Genomic DNA, 21141 nt, shown 5'->3' on the forward strand with positions numbered 1-21141 from the left:
AGTACACGGTCTTGCAAGTCTTTGTGACGGAGAATCCAAACAGATGAGATTTAAAGGCTAAGATGTTCGAAGAGGAAAAGGAACTATCATACTAGAGGGGAAATGTTTAACTTCTCATGACTAAGGAGTGCAGATGCAGTTAAGAGAAATATTTCTTCTTGGTAGATTATTATTGGAGTTACTAGGCAGCGTGTTCTGTGTTTACCAACACACCCTGACAAGTGTGTAGGAATACATACTGCACAGATGCAAGGACAGATAATGTAGTCAGCCTTGTAGTGAGTGGTGTCTTAAAGGCCACATGCTGAGTGGTGTCTCATAGCAGAAGCAGGAGTGCTAACAATAGCAAACCGAGCCTCTGTCTACAATATTTCCTCCTCAGGCATTCTTAACGTTGTGACATAAACAACAACACATTTAAGGGCTGTGCCTGAGCTGATTCAACAGAAAAAGAATTGTTTTGCCATGGGTTTGATGTTGTTCATGATTTGCATCGAGATACTGCTCCACCATTGTGCTAAATGACACAGATGGATCATAAGCCAGGGTAATAGTAGACAGTTCTATTAATTCTTCACCCATAATCAACTCCTCAGTTTGAAAAAGCAAATGATAGTGACAAAATTGATTATCACAAATAGAGGGATCATGCAAGCTGCCAGATAATCTAACATTCACTGACAGAACCTTGTTGCCATGGTTGCATATCAGATGGACATTTCTGAAGCAGAATTTAGAATAGTGCTACACATGGTGTTCTATCATGATCTTGTAATTTGGAGAATCTAGTCACCCACAGACACCATATGATTCCAATCTGTTAATATCTCTCCATTGGGTTTCTCAAAATGATTTTCAGAGCCTCTCAAATCTCCTGCATTTTTTTTCTGTAGCTCTCTTAGAGATGAATATCCACTCCTTGGAGATCTGTTTTGAATATTTTTTAACTTATCTAGGACATATGCATGCAGCTGTGATGCATCTCTGTATGGCCAGTGCAAGTGTTCAAGAAATTATTAATAATTGGAATAGTCATTCAGAATGTTTAATGTCTTATGTTCATCCAGTGTTTCAAGCTTGTTTGCATCTTATATGGTTCCTGCCTCCTATTATTGAAGCACTGAATAAATGTCTTTATGCCTTTTGCCTCTAAGACAAGAGAATGACTTACCTTCCATTTGGCAGAAAAATCATTCATTGTGAAACATATCTTCTAATAATATCATGCTGAACTATTCAACCTTTGACAATCTTTGCAATTCATTTAGGATTTCACTTCTTATTTATTGCAGTATGTTTCTTTTCTCCTACAACTTTAAAACGGAGCATAGTAGCCTGACTCAGATACTGGAAACACTTAGCAAATCAATTAGTACGTAAAATTTCCTTTACAGTGTGCACCAGCTAGGATGTGGTTTTTGTTAAAGGCAAAATTTTAACATAGGAGTGATTATAATTGTGTCTGAAGATATGATTTCTATAAGAAGTATTTTGGCCAGCACTTTGCAAAAAAATGACAAAAGACAGTGGAATTATTTCACACTTTTTACAATAGCATTTCAAATTTTGATCTCAGTATGTGTCTCTTACAGAATAGGACACAATAACCTAACTTACACTGTTTAATATCATGATAATCCGTTACTGTGCTACTTAACTGATTCAAAAAATTCTCATATAACTGAACCCATGAAGAGTTAGTTTCCAAGACGAATTCAACATTCATTCTGTTATTCAAGAGTTCTGAAGAAAGGTCATGAAACATCTGTTTTCTCTTCACAGATGTTTCAGACCTGCTGCATTTCTCCAGTAATTTCTGTTTTCATTCATTTCATTATATACATCATATTATTTCTGAAAGAAGGCATGTGAGTCAAATGTGATAATCACAAAATTACAGAAACATTTCAAGATTGTTATGGGGTTGTCACAATAATCAGTTTGATGTGGTTTCAGTAACCATTACCAAACAATTTCCTTATGGCTGACTTTTTTTATTCATTTGTGGGTCTTGAGTGAGGCTGGCTGGCCAGCACTGATAGCGCATCCCTATTTGCCCTTGAGAAGGTGGTGGTGAGCTGCCTTCTTGAATTGCTGCAGTCCACTTGCTGTGGGTTGACCCACAATGCCGGTCGGGAGGGAATTCCAGCATTTTGACCCAATGACTGTGAAGGTATAGCGGTATATTTACAAGTCAGGGTGGTGAGTGGCTTGGAGGGGAGCTTGCAATGGGGGTGTTCCGAAGTACCTGCTGCCCTTATCCTTCTAGATGGAAGTGGTTGTCAGTTTGGAAGTTGCTGTGTAAGGATCTTTGGTGAATTTCTGCAAAGCGTCTTGTAGATAGTACACACTGGGGCCATGGTTAGAGTGTCTCTTATTGGTGATGGCCAATAAGAGTTTGACATTTGTGTGGTGCGAATGTTACTTGCCACATGTTGGCCCAAGCCTGGATAGTGTCCAGATCTTGTTGCATTTGAGCACGGACTGCTTCAGTATCTGAGGAGTCGTGAATGGTGCTGAACACTGTGTAATCATTGGCGAACATGCCCACTTCTGACCTTATGACAGAGGAAAGGTCGTTGATGAAGCAGCTGAAGATTGTTGAGCCTAGGACATTACACTGAGAGACTCCTGCAGAGATGTCCTGAAGCTGAGTTGAGATGATTGATCCTCCATAACCATAAGCATCTTCCTTTCTGCCAGGTGTGACTCTAACCAGATGAGTGTTTTCCCCATGTAATGACTAATGTAACAAAATATTAAAATGTCAAGGTAAATAAATGTGTGTAGAGTCATGATGTGTTAAAGAAATGAATATGGTAGCATATAGTCCCATTTTCATATAATTAAGAATTTAGGGTTTATCATAAAATAATGCTTCCCGTAATGGTGTGTAATCAATTCTATCATGACCTCTTCCCAATCACTAATATCCACCTAATTACCCCTCATTCCTCAAGGTAAATCATGCAAAATCATGGAGTTTTTATACATTTTCAGATCTTCTATAATCAACACTAATTGACTAGTCACCACAGATAACAAATGTTCCCCACATCACTCCATTCTGCCCACTACAAATTTTTCTACTTTGCAATAAAGGAGGGTTTTCTTTTGAGTGAAATTCATGATGCCTCATCTGCTGTGGACTGGAGCAATTTTTCTCACACAATCTTCTAGTCTTGACCTTATTAATTATACAAACAGGTTATTGACCACCTTGCTTGGGGAACTGTCCAGCTGGAGAGGTAGATGTCCTCACAGTAGCTAGCCCCTTCTGGCTTTCATACCTTTTAAAGCCCAGTTGCACATGACTTTAAAAACTGAAAGCCAGGATCAACCACAAACACCATGGTGCCCAACCAATATTATCAAACAACAAATAGCTCACTCTCTGCACTCCAGACAGAGATTGAGAACAGCTTAGTGGAAAGGCCAGCATCATTTTCCCAGATAACCATTGTAGAAGGCCATGCCACCTGACATAGCTAGCTTGGACTCTACTAATTCAAGCCTGCATCAGCACTGTGTCCCAGATGGAAAGGAACACTCAGTAGTGTCGAAAGAAAGTTAATTACCTTCTGAATTCTGCAAGGTTAGATGTGAGTGTTATCTCACTCACACAGATCTAGCTTTCAAATTTTGCAACCACACACACCGCTCACCAGGGTTCATGGATAACAACTCTTGATAGTGCATGTATCATGTCTACTCAAGGTTCTCAGGTACCTCATCCTCCCAAACTCCTAACCTTCCCTGTCTTCCTGAGTTCCCACTCACTGACACCTCATCACCTCATCTGCTCCTATATCACTACTAACTGCACTTCTGTCCAGTTCCATCATATGCAATCTTTCCCTTTGTCTTATTGCAAGAAAAATTGGTGTAGAATCGAGGCAAGAAGTACAAAGTGGAAGACATCAGGCTCCTCACCCTTTGTGAGGAGAAAATATTCAATCTAGTTGAAGAAGAGCATGACTACTTATGTGGGAAAGGGGAGACCTTGAAGGGCAACCAACTAAGTAAGCTTCGTTGTATTGTGCTATGTTGTTCTCCCATTACTACCTGCATCAACTCCTGCTTATTCTGCACAAACCTTTATGCATCTTCGACAACCAATCCCTTTTCTGAGATGGGCACATATGGTACACAGCAAACATCCTCAAAGAGGCCAACACTGGAGATTCTCAATTTCACTTCCCGCTCTAAGATGGAAGTCAGTAAACCCTCAGAAGATGCACTGGTATGGCTTTTTTCTGGTCGCAGTTGTCCGGGACTGACTGTAGCCCAAAACGTAGACTAAAATGTCCCTGGACTCTAGAACAGAGAACATAGAACATTACAGTGCAGTACAGGCCCTTCAGCCCTAGTTGTTGCGCCGACCTGTGGAACTAATCTGAAGTCCATCTTACCTATACTATTCCATTCTCATCCATATGCCTATCCAATGACCATATAAATGCCTTTAAAATTGGCGAGTCTACTACTGTTGTTGGTTAAACCAAAAGTCTAAATGATCATGGCCAACCGCTTTACTTAGAATTGGACCAACCCCTTGTCTTACTGTAACAGTACCATCTGAATGATTGTAGTCCTCTGTCACCTAAAGACTGCTCTACTTTTCACAATCACATTTTGTTTAAGGTACATGCAATGTATTTGCTGACACATGCTGCAAGCACAATGTTGATGTAGCATGATGAGACAGTGCCTTGTCTGATTGATAGTTTGACTGTTCACTGCTCCTCACTGTCACAAGCCACTTCTGCTGTAATAACCAATGAAGCCCACCTAGAGGCTGGCTGCCTGTAGGTCAGTGATGAAATCAATGAGCATACATTAAGAAATATACAGAGACTGGTAGCTCCCAACTAAGAGTTTATGAGTAGGCACTAAAAGAAAATCCAAGAACCTCAAGATTTTATATCCAAATGAGCATAAAAGTATCCTTTATAGCTTCATGACATGAATATGTGTGATCTGGCAGAAGCATTAAAGTTATAGGTGCCCCTGAGCTTAAAAGTAAAGTGTTAAAAGACTGATGTGGTGGGTGAGGTGGACCAAGAACAGGTTGGTGATGTGTTAAGGCTGGTGGTTTTCTGATACCAACTTACATGGATAAAGTGTTGAGGAAGGATGGTGGCCATGGAGCATGCAGGGGCATGTGAAGAAGCAGTTAGATGATGGCTAGACCAAGCATTTGTCAACGTACAGCCACCAGGTACCCAGTCTGATTAAAATGTCGGGAACTCATGCTGTCTACTTTCTTGGTGGAGGAGAGGAGAATTGGAAGCGCTATGTAAAAAGATGAGTTGGTGCTGTAGTGGGGTGCAAATGCTTGGAAATAAGGTGGTTGCCGCATTCTGGTGAATTTCTGAAATCACCATTTAAAGCTTGAGGGGAAAATCAGAAAAACCTTTCTAAGCATTGAGAATCAGATTCTTTTCATTCTCATGGTATTTTACCTCTTGTTCATCATTCCCTTTCCCTTCCAAGGATGGAAAATTTCAAACTCAACTATTTCTATGATGTCTTTGACAATCTCAGGGTATTCTTTTCCGTTAACCTCTAACTTCAATTCCATATATTTACCCAGCTGTCCTTGAGTGAGTTATTCGACAGTGATCCATGTGCTGGACTGACTTTGTGCTCTCAGTTGAAAGCCTCACCTTTTAAAGGTATACTTGCTTGGTGTATGATTTTTGAATTGTTTGACTTAAAGGTTGGAAAATTATTCATGGACAAAGCATACTTAAATTTCAGATATGTGCACCAGACAAGTTAAAAAAAAACATGAGTTAAAGGCCAGGTGTCAGATCTTTCGCTGGGAGAGCATTTCAGTGACAGTGACCACAACTGCCTCACCTTTACCATAACCAGGGAGAGGGATAGGAACAGGTAGTATGGAAAGTATCTAAAAGGGGTAGGAGAAATTATACTGCAATGAGACAGGAGCTGGAGAGTATAAATTGGGAACAATTGTCCAATGGGAAATGCACAACAGAAATGTGAAGGCTGTTTAAGGAGCTCTTATTGTGAACATTGGGTAACTTTGTCCCACTGAGACAGGTAAGAAATGGTAAGGTGAAGGAGCCTTGGATGACAAGAGGAGTGGAGATTCTTGTCAAGAGGAAAAAGGAAGCTTACTTAAGGTTGAGGAAGCTTTAGAGAATTACAGGGTAGCTAGGAAAGAACTCAAAATTGGACTGAGGAGAGTTAGGAGGGGGCACGAAAAAGCCTTGGTGGGAAGGATTCGGGAAAACCCAAAGGTGTTGTACACTTACGTGGGGATTAAGAGAATGAGCAGAGAGAGGGTAGGGCCAATTAGGGATAATAGAGGAAACTTGTGTCTGGAGTCTAAATAGGTAGGGGAGGCCCTAAATGAGTTTTTTAACCACAGTATTCACTAGAGAGAGGGAACTTGATGATACTGAGAGCACCATGGATCAGGTTAATAGACTTGAACAAATTGATGTTAAGAAAGTGGATGTGCTGCAAATTCTGGGAAGCATCAAGATAAATAAGACCCCAGGACCAGACCAAATATATCCAAGGTTACTACAGGAAGTGAGAAATGAGATTACTGCACTCTGGAGATGATCTTTGCATCCTCACTCTCCACGGGAGTAGTACTAGATGATTGGAGGGAGGCAAAATTGTTGCTCTGTTCAAGAAAGGAAGTAGGGAAATCCCTGGGAATTACAGACCAGTCAGCCGTATGCCAATGGTAAGCAAGGTACTGGAAAGGATTCTGAGAGACAGGATTTATGACTATTTGGAAAAACATAGTTTGATTAAAGATAGCCAGCATAGCTTTGTGAGGGGGAGGTTATGCCTCACAAACCTTGCTGAGTTCTTTGAAGATGTGACAAGGCAAGTTGACAAAGGTTGATCAGTGGATGTGGTGATTATGGATTTTAGTAAGGCATTTCATAACGTTCCCCATGGTAGGCTCATTCAGAAAGTTAGGAGGTATGGGATACAGGGAAATCTGGTTGTCTGGATATGGAATTGGCTGGCCGAAAGAAGACAGCGAGTGGTAGTGGATAGAAAGTATTCCGCCTGGAGGTCAGAGACCAGTGGTATCCCACAGGGATCTGTCCTTGGGCCTCTGTTCTTTGTAGCTTTTATAAATGACTTGGATGAATCAGTGAAATGTAGATTAGTAAGTTTGCCAATGGTGGTGTTGTGGATAGTGACGAGAGTTATTGTAGGATGCAGAGCAAGGTTGAGAAGTGGCAGGTGGAGTTCAGCCTGGATAAATGTGAAATGATTCATTTTGGAAGGTCGAATTTGAATGCTGAATACAGGGCTAAAGACAGGATACTTGGCAGTGTGGAGGAACAGTGGGATCTTGGGGTCCACGCACATAGATCCCTCAAAGTTGCCACCCAAGTTGATAGTGTTGTTCAGAAGACATATAGTGTTTTGACTTTCATTAACAGGTGGATTGAGTTTAAGAGCCGTGAGGATATGCTGCAGCTCTATAAAACTCTGGTTTCGTCACATTTTGAATATTATGTCCGGTTCTGGTCACCTCATTATAGGAAGGATGTTGATGCTGTAGACAGAGTGCAGATGTGATTTACCATGATTACGCCTGGATTGAATGGCTTGTCTTATGAAGAGAGGTTGAGTGAGCTGGGGCTTTTCACACTGGAGAGAAGAAGGAAGAGAGATGACTTGATAGAAGTGTACAAGGTAGTGAGAGGCATAGATAGAGTAAATAGCCAGAGATTCTTCCCCAGGGCAGAAATGGCTGTCATGAGGGTCATAATTTTAAGGTGATTAGGAGAAGGTATAGGGGAGATGTCAGGTTCTTTATACAGAGAGCCGTGGGTGCCTGGAATGCACTGCCAGCAGTGGTAATAGAGTCAGACACATTAGGGACATTTAAGCAACTGCTGGACAAGCACATGGACAGCAATAAATTGAGGGGCGTGTAGGTTATGTTGATCTTAGGTTAAGATATATGCTGACATAAAGGGCCTGTACTGTGCTGTACTGTTCTATGTTCTATGTTCTAAATATTACTTATGCTGACATTATTGAGTAAGTGATCTTGCAGTCATGTGATATTGCATTATCTCTTTTAACCCACTAAAAGTTGACAGGTTGATGCCTCATTAAAAGTAGGGGACATGGAATGTCATATTGGTAAGTTAGCTACCTGTCCATCATTGCAGCAAAACTCATTTCTAGTCAAGTATAAATACGGTTGATCACTGCAACCCAGTGACCTGAATCTCAGAATATCAAGCATAAAAGTGAGGTTTTTTTCCCCCTCTAGACATGGATTTGTTTTAATTGAAACAGTAGCAAAGTTTTGGGATATCTGTGAGCACGTGCATCAGGTCAGGATTTGTTGGAATGTAACCAAATGATTTCCTCCAATTCACACGTCCGCTGATAGACTTGTTGACCAATTAGGAACTAAGTAATTGTACGCATTTTTCAGCCTGGAGACATTTCATTCATGAGTTAGCAGGTTTTTTTCCCTCTCCCTTTACTAAATAACAATGCCCAATGCCAAGAAACCTAAATTTGTAATTTCAAGGGAAAACAGTGATTTGGACTTGCTCCTGAATGTCTCTGAAATCAGATCACATGAACAAGAAAAACAACCCCCAATGTACTCAAAAAAACCAAACAAAAAACTAAAACAAAATGTGAAAGAATAGACTTTGTGTATAAGTGAGATATGAACAAAAACTAGTCTAGTCAGTTTGTTGACGTTACTCCAAGGGCTATCATTATGCCATTATTAATGCATAGGTGCTTTCCACAACCTTAGTATGGGATACTAAGTTCACAGTTTGACAATTTAAAAAGGTTATTAATTGAGTCTGAGTATTTGTTTAAGTGGCTTGTTATGTTTCTTTGAACATGTTGAGACTGTTTCTTTTCTCATTTTGTACTGTACTCCGTGTAAACTAATTTCAGAGATAGTCAGGAGAATGACAAACCTTTCCACTAATTTCAATTGTTTTTATAAAGTATTAAGTTCTTGAAAAATTTGAAACATTCTGAATGAGCATTCATGAATAAGAGTGTTTCCTTACTGCAGTAAATTCTATAATAAATATTATATGTTTATATTTTATCTCAGCAAGATTTTAGAAATATAGAAACATCGAAAATAGATGCAGGAGTTGGCTATTTGGCCCTTCGATCCTGCACCATTCAATATGCAATTTCAGTATTTCACTTCCGCTTATCTCCATACCCCTTGGTGCCTTTAGTAACAAGGGCCACATCCAGCTCCCTCTTGAGTACATCTAATGAATTGGCCCCAATAGCTTTCTGTGGTAGAGAATTCCACATGTTCACAACTGTCTGAGTGAAGAAATGTGACTTCTAGTTCTGGACTTGCCCAGCATTTGGGAACATTCCTCCCACATCTCGCCTTTCCAGTCCCATCAGGATTTCAGATGCTTCTTTGAGATCCCTCCTACTTTTTCTAAATTCCAGTGTGTACAAGACCAGATGATTCAGTCTTTCTTCATAAGTCAGTCCTGCAATCCTGGGAATCCATCTGGTGAACCTTCGCTGGACTCCCTCAATAGCAAGAATGTCCTTCCTCAGACTAGTAGACCAAAATGCACATAATACCCATGGTGTGGCCTCACCAAGGTCCTGCTAAACTGCAGCAAGACATTCCTACTTCTATACTCAAATCCTCTTGCTATGAGGGCCAGCATGCCATTAAGTTTCCTCACCAATTGCTGCACCTGCATGCCAGCCTTCAGTGACTGTTCTACCGTGACACCCAGCTCTCATTGCATATCCCCTTTTCATAAACTGCCAAAATTCACATAATAAATTAGAAAATAAGATAATAACTGAATAAATTCAGTTTTATGAAATTTGCCTGTGGTGAGTGTGAAAGCAAAAGGTGGTTGGTGAGTTAGCATAAGTTGACATGTGTATATAAAGGACCATAGAGTCTGTATGGGACAGATGTGGACGTTAAGTTGGCAATGGGCAATAAGGAGCTATGAGACTAAGTAGAATCATGGGTTGCTATGAAAGGTTTGAGGGACCATTGGGCATTTTTAAAAAAAATATTCATTTGTTGGATGTGGGCTTCACTGGCTGGCCAGCATTTATTGCCCATCCCTAGTTGCCCTTGAGAAGGTGGCATGAGCTGTCTTCTTGAACTGCCACAGTCCATCTGCTGTAGATTGACTTCCAGGATGTTGACCCAGCAAAAATGAAGGAATAGCAATATGCTTCTAAATCAGGATAGTGAGTGGAGAACTACAAGGTGGTGGTATTCTCATATATCTGTAGCCCTTGTCCTTCTAGCTTAGAATCTGAGGATCTTTGGTGAATTTCTGCAGTGCATCTTGTAGATAGTACACACTGCTGCTACTGAGTCGGTGGTAGAGGGTGGTGATGCTTGTGGATGTAGTGCCAATCAAGTGGGCCGCTTTGTCCTAGATGGTGTCAAATTTCTTGGGTGTTGTTAGAGTTACACTCATTGAAGCAAGTGGAGAGTATTCCATCACCTTCCTGACTTGTGTCTTGTCTATGTTAGACATGCTCTGGGGAGTCAGGAAGTGCCTTACTCGCCGCAGTGTTCCTAACCTCTTACCTGCTGTTGTAGCCACTGTGTTTATGTGGTGTCCAGTCGTGCCGAGGATTAATGCTAATGTAAAAGAAAATAACTTAACCCACGCACCCCTTAATTCACTGCCATCCATGTGCATGTCCAGCAGTTGCTTAAATATCCCTAATGATTCTGCTTTCACCACCACCACTGGCAACGCATTCCATACATTCACAACTCTCTGCGTAAAGAACCTTCCTCTGATGTCCTCTCTGTATCTTTCTCCTAATATCTTAAAACTATGACCCCTCATGCCAGTCAGTCCTGACCTGGGGAAAAGTCTCTGCCTATTGACACTATCCATGTCTCTCATTATCTTGTATACCTCGATCAGGTCACCTCTCTTCCTCCTTCTCTCCAGAGAGAAAAGTCTGAGCTTAGTCAACCTCCCTTCATAAGGCAAGTCGTCCAGTCCAGGCAGTATCCTGATAAACCTTCTTTGCATCCTCTGCAATGCCTCTACATCTTTCCTATAGTAAGGGGACCAGAACTGGACACAATATTCCAAGTGCGGTCTCACCAGAGCTATAGCAAAACTTCACGGCTCTTAATCCCCTGTTAATGAAAGCAAAAACACCATATGCTTTCTTAACAATCCTATCCACTTGGGTAGCAACTTTGAGGGATCTATGTACTTGAACACCAAGATCCCTCTGTTCCTCCACACTGCCAAGAATTTTAGCTTTAATCCTATATTCAGTATTCGAGTTCGACCTTCCAAAATACATCAGTTCGCATTAATCCAGGTTGAACCCCATTTGCCATTTCTCAGCCCAGCTCTGCATCCTGTCTATGTCATGCTGCAGCCTGCAATAGCACTCAATACTAGCAACAGCACCTTCAACCTTTATAGTCAATGATAACCCCTAGGATGTTAATAATGGGGGATTTCAGTGATAATAACACCATTAAATGTGAAGGGGCGGTGGTTAGATTGTCTCTTTTTGGTAATGGTCGTTTCCTGACATTTGTGTGGCATGAATGTTACTTGCTACTTGTCAGCCCAAACCTGGATATTATCCAGATCTGGTTGCGTTTGCACATGGACCGCTTCAGTTTCCAAGGAGTTGTGAATGGTGCTGAATATTGTGCCATCATCGGCGAACATCCCCACTTCTGACCTTACGATGGAGAGAACGTCATTGATGAAGCAGCTAAAGATGGTTGGGCCTACAATGCTATCCTGAGGAACTCCTGCAGAGATGTCCAGGAGCTGCGATGACTGATCCCCAACAACCACAACCATTTTCCAATGTGTCAGGTATGACTTCAGTAACTGGAGAGTTTGCCCCGATACACATTGATTCCAGTTTTGCTAGGGCTCCTTGATGCCACACTCGGTTGCATGGCACCTTGATGTCAAGGGCTGTCAGTCTCATCTCACCTCTGGAATTCAGCTCTTTTGCCTACTATGACCAAGGCTGTAATAAGGTCAGGAGCTGAGTGGTCCTGCACAACACAAACTGGGCGTCACTGAGCAGTTGCTGCTTGATAGGACTGTTGATGACACCTTCGATCACTTTACTGATGATCGAGGGTAGACTGATGGGGCAGTAATTAGCTGGGTTGGATTTGCCTTGCCTTTTATGAACAAGACACACCGAGGCAATTTTCCACATTGTCGGATAGATGCCAGTGTTGTAACTGTAGTAGACAGCTTGGCTAGGGGAGCAGCAAGTTCTAGAGCACAAGTCTTCAGTGTTATTGCTGGATTGTTGTCAGGGCCCATAGCCTTTGCAGTCTCTCCAACCATTTCTTGATATCACATGGAGCGAATTGAATTGATTGAAGTCTGGTATCTATAATGTTGGTGGAGCAGTATGTGTTAGCAGCCATGGACAGTAGGTGAGAAAATGAGAAGTGGTGAATGTTTAGGACCAGAGGGTCTTATAGTTACCATATAAACAACTGAACAAAGTTCTAACGAACAGAGGTTAACCTTTCAAACAGCATTCCTTGGCACTCAGCAACCCCTGAGGTCACTTCAAATATACATCCAAGTCTCAAATAAAAGGAAAATACTCCATATGCTTGAGATCTGAAACAAAATAGATAATGCTGGAGAAATTCAGCAGCATCTCTGTAGAGAGAAATAGAGTTAATGTTGGAAGTCCAACAAGTCTTCTCTGGAACAAGTATGAAGAAGAGTCTTTGGACTTTGTTTTTCTCTCCATAGGTGCTGCCAGACCTACAGAATTTCTCCAGCCTGTTTTATTGCATCCAAGTCTTGCCGGCCCAATTCCATTCCACATCTGCCCCATCCCAAAAAACAAAGATTCTGCCTTATGCGTGAGTATCTCCAGGATGTTAGTGATGAGCTACGAGATTTTCCAACTCTCACAGGTTGACACTGGAGCAGAAATCCAGGTCTGTCTATATGTCTGACTTTGTCTATTCAATTTACAACAAACACAATGGCTCTGAGTCTTCATATCTTTTTGTGGGAACAATCTTATTTGTGAAGCACCAGCACATTTATTTGAAAATACACACTAAACGTAAACAATCAACAAGAGGAAAGTGATGCAAGGTAGAGCAGGAGCATATGTTTATGACTGGAAAGAGTAAAGATTCATCTAGCCGGCTGTGAACCCATGCTGGTTGACAACTGTATGAACGTGGCATTTTGGAATTGCCGTAAATCATAAGCTGGATAAGTATTTCCAGCACATTTCTTTGTGCAGGAACATGTAATGGATTGTTGTCATGCAACAGCATTTTGAGTGTGCTGTATATTCTGTGCTTCATACATTTATTACACAGGGATGTTGAGAAAGAGAAACAGCTCTGTGCTTATTGTTTCGTGATCAATATTGCCAAAAATAAACAATTGACTTGAGAAGTGTTTTCAATGTATCAATAAGCAGTCACATTGTCAAAAACAATGAAACAATGAAGATATTTGATGATAATTGCCTTAGTAATGGAATTCTGTCGATAATTTAAAATTAAGCAACTAACCTAAGTCAATAATACAAATTTGTGCGAAAACTGCAACTTTATTGTTCTGACAATGAAATAAATGTCGCAGTAAAAATATTTATGGATCAGGAAAGACACTAACAGATAATTGGTGGGACCACCATATAGACCCAATTAAGAGAAAGCTAGATTCAGAAGTCCAAGTTAACCTAACAATCAGAAGGGTGGCTGGGAAATTTTGATATTTAAAGATATATCTCCAGCATGGGGGAAATCTATGTGCCTCACACAAGTTTAAAAGCAAATTATGCCTGATGTGCATCATGCAGCAGTCATGTCACATATATAAAGCAAATTGAGAAAGAAATGACATTTCACCTTCTCCAATGAACAGAATTTTTTTTTGTTTTTGCTTTTTAACTACTGATTACAGTACTGATTTCCAAAAGAAAATTTTTATTTTAAAGGACATTTACTCATTTTATAAAAAGCTATCCAACAGAACAGGCTGGGGCTGTTTTCCCTGGAGCGTCAGAGGCTGAGGGGTGACCTTATAGAGGTTTACAAAATTGTGAGGGGCATGGATAGGATAAATAGGCAAAGTCTTTTCCCTGGGGTCGGGGAGTCCAGAACTAGAGGGCATAGGTGTAGGGTGAGAGGGGAAAGATGTAAAAGAGACCTGAGGGGCAACATTTTCATGCAAAGGGTGATACGTGTATGGAATGAGCTGCCAGAAGATGTGGTGGAGGCTGGTACAATTGAAACATTTAAGAGGCATTTGGATGGGTGTATGAATAGGAAGGGTTTGGAGGGATATGAGCCAGGTGCTGGCAGGTGGGACTAGATTGGGTTGGGATATCTGGTCGGCATGGACAGTTTTGACCGAAGGATCTGTTTCCATGCTGTACATCTCTATGACTCTATGACTCTATTTAAAATTACCTGTCCTGGACAGTGATGGAAGTGAGTATGTAAAGTGGTTGCAGTGGGAGATGCAAACATAGCCAGTAATAGGCCAGTGGATTTGGGCCTGGGTCAGAGATCCCATTGCTAGGGACAAGGAAGTTGCTGGTCAATGATCCTGGATGCCGGGATGAAGATTAGACTGGGTTAGATAATGCTTAGAAATGGTTTTAGAACTGCTCCTTCCACTCTACATTAAAATAAATAATTTATCTTATTTTGTCTGCAGTGCTACAATGGCACCAGTTGCTGAGGGAAAATCTTTTTTTTATCTGAGGGACTCCAGTTGATGTCAGGTCCCTTATTTGAATCTGTAGATAGCTTTACTTCTGCTCCATATGTGGATATAAGATGTCTTCCATTTGTTTTCATCTAATATGTTTTTTCAGGATGTAAGAGGCTGTGTGATACCTAAATACTGCTAAGCTTATGGTTTTAATGTCCTTTCTGTTAAAATTTTGTGTATAAATTTATCATTAAATTTTACTTTATAGTCCATGCCCCATTTCAGAAACCCTAATTTGTTTTAGTTTTTTTATAACTTTATCTATCTGCACTGCAATTTCACTCAATATTTTTATCCATAACTCTAGAATTTGTTCTAAACAATCCTTGTTAATTGGCTGCAGAGTGAATTCACTGTCTTTTACAATTAGATTATTTATAAGGAAATCCAAAGAGAATTATTTTTAGTGTTGCTAACATGGCTCAAGCTCTGCCAATAATAATGATGTATGTTTAACTATAAAGACCCACCTTTAACTGCCTATTAATCTTTGGCTTTTAGCTGCATAATACCAACTTGGCTCCAATTTCAAAGTTTTTTATATCTGAATGATATTTTTCTTATCTCAATGATAAAATTCTTTCAGATTTAAAAGGGAGCAAATCAACTCCAACGGGTATGCAGAAATCATGAATGGAACTTCAAAATAAAATAGATAAACATACACCCAGTGCTGAAAATCTGAAACAGGAGCAACAAGTATTGTAAATAAAGAGTACATTGGTCAGCAGCTGTAAAAAGAAACAACCAGTTAATGCATTATGAATAATAACTCTGAAGCAAGAGGGAAGAGAGCCTCTCCACTCATGGAAACTGAGTTAATATTTTGATTACAAATTGCTGAACAGAAAACTATAAAATGATACAAGGTGATAGAAAATCATTAAAGGGCTGTTTCTATTCATACAAAGCAGCACTAATAAGAAATCCTACAGCTTCTATTTTTCCATTCAAGTAATTTCAAATGGATAAGAAATCATGCACTGATATCCCTATAATCCAGAAAGTGAACACCTCCTAACTATAATATTAATATTTATTTCTGTGTCACCCAGAATCTGAAGCTTCCGTTGACCTTCATCACAATTTATTTAGTTAATTAATTACTTCTGTCACTTGCTACAGGAAATTATTTCATCTGCACATTTTTTTTCGTTCTTGCAAAGATAAACAAAGAACTGTTTGTCCAAACGTGGAATCTCTGCTTCAGTTTAAGAAATATCTCCCCCCCACCCCCCACCCCACCCCCCCCCCCCCCCCCCACTTCAATTTAGGTGGAGAATGGCTTTCATTCTATCTGCATTTTATTCTGTTCAAGATTTATCAATGACGCCTTTATTCAAGGCTGCAGTGACTTTTTAGTTTCCCAGTTATCAGTTACCTATGCTTACTGAACATCAAAAAATTAATTAGCGCGAAATAAAGGTGTTGGGATTAAAAACGTACTCCAGTGCTGGATCACCAAATCATAATATCAAATAATTAGATCATTAGTTTTAGATGTTGACTGAGCATCAAGCAGTAATCTTCTGATGCCTATCCAAAAGGTCCATGGATTTCTTTACAGCTCACGTGAGAGGACATGTGGGGCTTCAATTTGGCATCAAAGAACTCTAACAAATTTATAAGGGATGATCTGCCATGCACAAAGCCATGCTGACTACTTCTAATCAAACCATGACTTTCCAAATGCATGCATATCTTATCCCTCAGAAGCTTCTCAAGTAACTTACCTACCACACACACAGATGTTAGACTTACTGGTCTATATTCTCTGGTCCTTCTTGAATAAGGGCATAACATTTGCTACCCTCAAGTCTTCCAGGACATGATCCATGGCTAACAATTATGCAAATATTCAGCCAGGGACCCCACAATTTGTTCTCTAGCCTCTTGCTGTGTTATTGGATATATCAGGTCAGGACCAGGAGATTTATCCATCTTCCTACATTTTAATGTATCCAACACCTTCTCTACTGTGATATGGTCTGTCCCCACTAACTTCCCCAAGTTCTCAAGTCTTCATGTCTTTCTCTGCTGTAAACACAGAAGAGAAATAATCATTAAGGACCTCGCCCATCTCCTGCAGTTCCACACATACATATCCACTTTGGTCCTTGAGGGGTCCTATTCTATCTCTAGTTATTCTTTTTCCTTTAATATACTTAAAGAACCTCTTTGGATTCAGTCTAATCTTCTCCAGCAAAGCTATCTCATGCCCCCTTTTTGCCCTCATGATTTCATTCTTCAATAAACTCCTGTCTCCCCTGTATACCTCCAGGGAATCCGTTGGTTCCAGCTGCCTGTATCTGAGCCATGCTTCCTTTTTTTTAGTCAAAGCCCCAATATCTCTTGTCATCCAAGGTTCCCTATTCCTGCCAACCTTGCCTTTTACCCTTATAGGAACATATAGATCTCAAGTTCTAGTTATCTCACTTTTAAAGGCCTCCCACTTGCCAGAGGTCTCTTTGCCTGCAATCAAACTACTTCAATCAACCCCTGCAAACTTCTGTATAATTCCATCACATTTGCCTTGCCCCAATTTAGAACTTGAACCTGTGGACCAGTTTTGTCCCTCTCCATAACTATTTTAAAATTAATAGAACTATGGTCACTGGTCCCAAAGTGCTGCCCCACTGTCACCTCAGTCACCTGTCCTGCCCTATTCCCCAAGAGTAGGTCGAGTTTTACCCTTTCCTGATTAGAACCCTTTGTATACTGCTTCAGGAAACCTTCTTGAACACACTTAACAATTCTACTTTATCTAAGCCCTTAATGCTATGGTAGTCCCAGTCTATGTTAGGAAAATTAAAAACCCCTACTATGACAACTCCATTGCCCCTGCAAGGCTCCCCACTCTCCCTGCATATTTCTTTCTCTAATTCCCATTGACTATTTGGGGCCGTATAGTACAACCCCAATAACGTCACCATCCCTTTCTTATTTCTTGGCTCCACCCACAAAGCCTCACTGGATGATCCTTCAGTTATTTCATCTCTGACTACTGCTGTGATATTCACCTTAATCAACAATGCAACTCTCCCTCCCCTCTTTCCACCACCTCTGTTCTGCCTAAAGCACTAATACCCTGGCACATTAAGCTACTAGTTCTGTTCCTCTTTTAGCCATGTTTCTGTAATTGCTATAATACCCCAGTCCCACATACCTATCCATTCCCTGAGTTCATCAACCTTACCTGCCAACCTTCTGCAGTGAAATAGATGCAGTTTAATCCAACAGGTATTCCTCAATCCCTGTCGTGCTCTAGCCTGACCTATCTCTTCAACTATTTCTGATTTCTATATCTCCTTCCAGCCTCGCACTTGCCTCCCTGCTGTTGAGGATCCCACCCCTCTGCCAATCTAGTTTAAAGCTTCCCTTGCAGCACTAGCAAACTGGCCGCCAAGATATTGGTCCCCTTCCAGTTCAGGTGCAACCCCATCCTTCTTGAATTGGAGACCTCTGCACCAGAAAAGATCCCAATGATCTAAAAATCTGAATCCCCGACCTCTACACTAATTCTTTAGCCACACATTCATCTGACATATCTTTCTGTTCTTACCCTCACTAGTATGTGACACTGGAAGTAATCGGGAGATTATCACCATCAAGGTCCTGTTTTTAACTTTCTTCCTAGCTCTCTATAATCACGTTGCAGGACCTCATTCCTATTTCTACCAACATGCACAGTGACTTCTAGTTGCTCAAAATCTCCCTTCAGAACATTCTGTAGCCACTCCAAGACATCCTGGACCCTGGCACCCAGGAGGCAACACACCATCCTGGATTCCCATTTACGGCCACAGAATCTCCCGTCTGTCCCCCTAACTATCGAGTCTCCTATCACTAAGGTCCTGTTTACCTTTATCCTTTCCTGCTGTCCCCCAGAGCCAGTCGTAGTGCCTCCAACCTAACTACTGCTGCTTTTCCCGGAACGGTATCTAAAACGAAATACTTGTTTCCAAGAGAAATGACCACAGGGAATTCCTGCAATCTCTGCCTACTCCCTTTACCTTTCCTGGTGGTCATCCAGTTACTCTCTGCCTGCACCTTAGGTGTGACCACCATACTAAAACTCTTATCTATGAAGCGCTCAGCATCTCAGATGGTCCTGAGTGCATCCAGCTCCAGCTCCCTAACAGTCTCTCAGGAGCTGCAGTTGGGTACACTTCCCTCAAGTGCAGTCGTCAGAGATGATAGAATTCTTTCTGAGCTCCCACATTCTTCAGGAGGAACATGCCAGTGCCCTAACTGCCATCTCAATTGCTCTAAGACTAAACAGGAAAGTTAAAAGAACTTTTCCTGAGATTACTGGTGCTCACGGAAGCCTCTCGACCTAAAGCCTTACTTCTTACTGTGCTGCCAACAAGTTTTCCAATAGCACGTCTCTCTGTACCCCTTTTTTTCAAAAATATACTTTATTCATAAAATAGTTTGATGATCTGCACAATTGGTCATGCCATACATACGTTAGCATTCCATTTCTTTGCATACAGAGATCAGAATTTATCATTTGTATATACAGGTCTGTATGTTTACCAATCATATATCCATATGTTTAGCTGAGGCGTCAGTGAAGCCCACTTACTGCATGGGCCCCCTGTTCTTTGGCAGGCAGACGTTACACGGTGGTCTTTCCCCACTGCGCCTTGGCGGCAGCTGCCCTAAGCTTCAGCGCGTCCCTCGACACGTAGTCCTGGACCTTGGAATATGCTAGTCTGCAACACTCAGTCGGGGTCAGCTCCTTCAGCTGGAAGATCAACAGGTTTCGGACAGACCAAAGAGCGTCTTTCACCGAGCTGATGATCCTCCAGGCACAGTTGATGTTCGTCTCGGTGTGCAGACCGTACAGTACAATGGGGAACAGACCGTAGAGCATGGAGTCCCGCGTCACGGACCTGCTTGGGACAAACCTCGATAAAGACCACTGCGTTCATCTCCAGACTTCCTTTGCGTAGGCACATTCCAGAAGGAGGTGTGTGACAGTTTCGCTCCCCCGCCCGCAGCTACTTCGAGGGCAGCATGCGGTGCGGCAGAGTGTCCAGGCATGCATAAAGGATCTCACCGGCAGAGCCCTTCTCACCACCAGCCAAGCCATGTCTTGGTGCTTGTTAGAAAGTTCTGGCGATGAGGCATTCTGCCAAATGACTTTGACAGTCTGCTCAGGGAACCGCTCGATAGGATCCGCCCTCTCCTTTTCCCAAAGGGTCTCAAGGACACTACTTGCTGACCACTTCCTGATGGACTTGTGGTCAAAGGTGTTTTTCTTCATAAATTTCTCTACGAAGGACAGGTGATACGGAACAGTCCAACTACTTGGAGCGTTCTGCATCAGTGAGGCCAGGCCCATCCTTCGCAACACCGGGGACAGGTAGAACCTCAGTACGTGATCCACACACAGCTTGATGCAGCCACACACAAAGGTGGCCATCAGGGTGAGGGTGGCATTTGGTGTATTTTTTCCCCCGTTGCCCAGAGCTTTGAACATCGAGTCCCTTCAGATCCTGGCCATCTTTGATCTCCATACAAAATGGAAGATGGCCCACGTGACTGCGACGGCATAGGTTCTGGGAATAGGCCAGACCTGTGCCACATATAACAACACTGACAGTGCCTCACACCTGATGACCAGGTTTTTACCCGCGATGGAGAGCAACCGTAGCTTCCATCTGCCCAGTTTCTGCCTCACTTTCTTGATACGCTCCCCCCAAGACTTGGCGCACGCCCCAGCCCCTCCAAACCAAATAACCAGCACCTTCAGGTGGTCAGTCCTGATGATGAAGGGGATGAAGGATTGGTCGGCCCAGTTCCCGAAAAACATGGCCTCGCTCTTGCCTCGGTTGACCTTGGCCCCCCGAGGCCCATTCAAACTGGTCACATATGCACAAGAGTCTGTGCACGGACAGCAGATCCGAGCAAAAAACGGCGACATCATCCATGTAGAGGGAGGCCGTAACCTGCAGGCCCCCGCTTCCAGGAATAGTCACCCCTCTCAGGCTCGCATCCTTCCTGATGGACTCGGCGAATGGCTCTATGCAGCACACAAACAAGGCAGGAGAGCGCGGGCAGCCCTGCCTGACTCCAGATCTGACTGGGAAGCTATCTGATTCCCACCCATTGATTGAGACTGCACTGACAATGTTGGTGTAGAGCAGTCTGATCCAACTGCAGATTCCGTCCCCAAAGCCCATTTTGGAGAGAACATCTCTCATATACGTGTGCGATATCCTGTCAAAGGCTTTCTCTTGGTCCAGGCTGATGAGGCAGGTGTCCAACCCCCTATCCTGCACGTAGGCGATTGTATCCCTGAGGAGTGTGAGACTCTCAGCAATCTTCCTGCCCGGTACAACACAGGTTT

General features: G+C 42.0%; 1 pseudogene; it reads right to left on the reverse strand.

Annotated features, from left to right (window-relative positions):
• Positions 1-19404: 19404 nt before the first annotated feature.
• Positions 19405-20604, reverse strand: LOC148150592 (uncharacterized; annotated as a pseudogene).
• Between the last annotated feature and the right edge of the window lie 537 nt (positions 20605-21141).

Source organism: Chiloscyllium plagiosum, unplaced genomic scaffold (assembly GCF_037043375.1).
Source record: "Chiloscyllium plagiosum isolate Xiang-an unplaced genomic scaffold, Cpla_swu_hap1 HiC_scaffold_3, whole genome shotgun sequence".
Lineage (NCBI taxonomy): Eukaryota > Metazoa > Chordata > Chondrichthyes > Orectolobiformes > Hemiscylliidae > Chiloscyllium > Chiloscyllium plagiosum.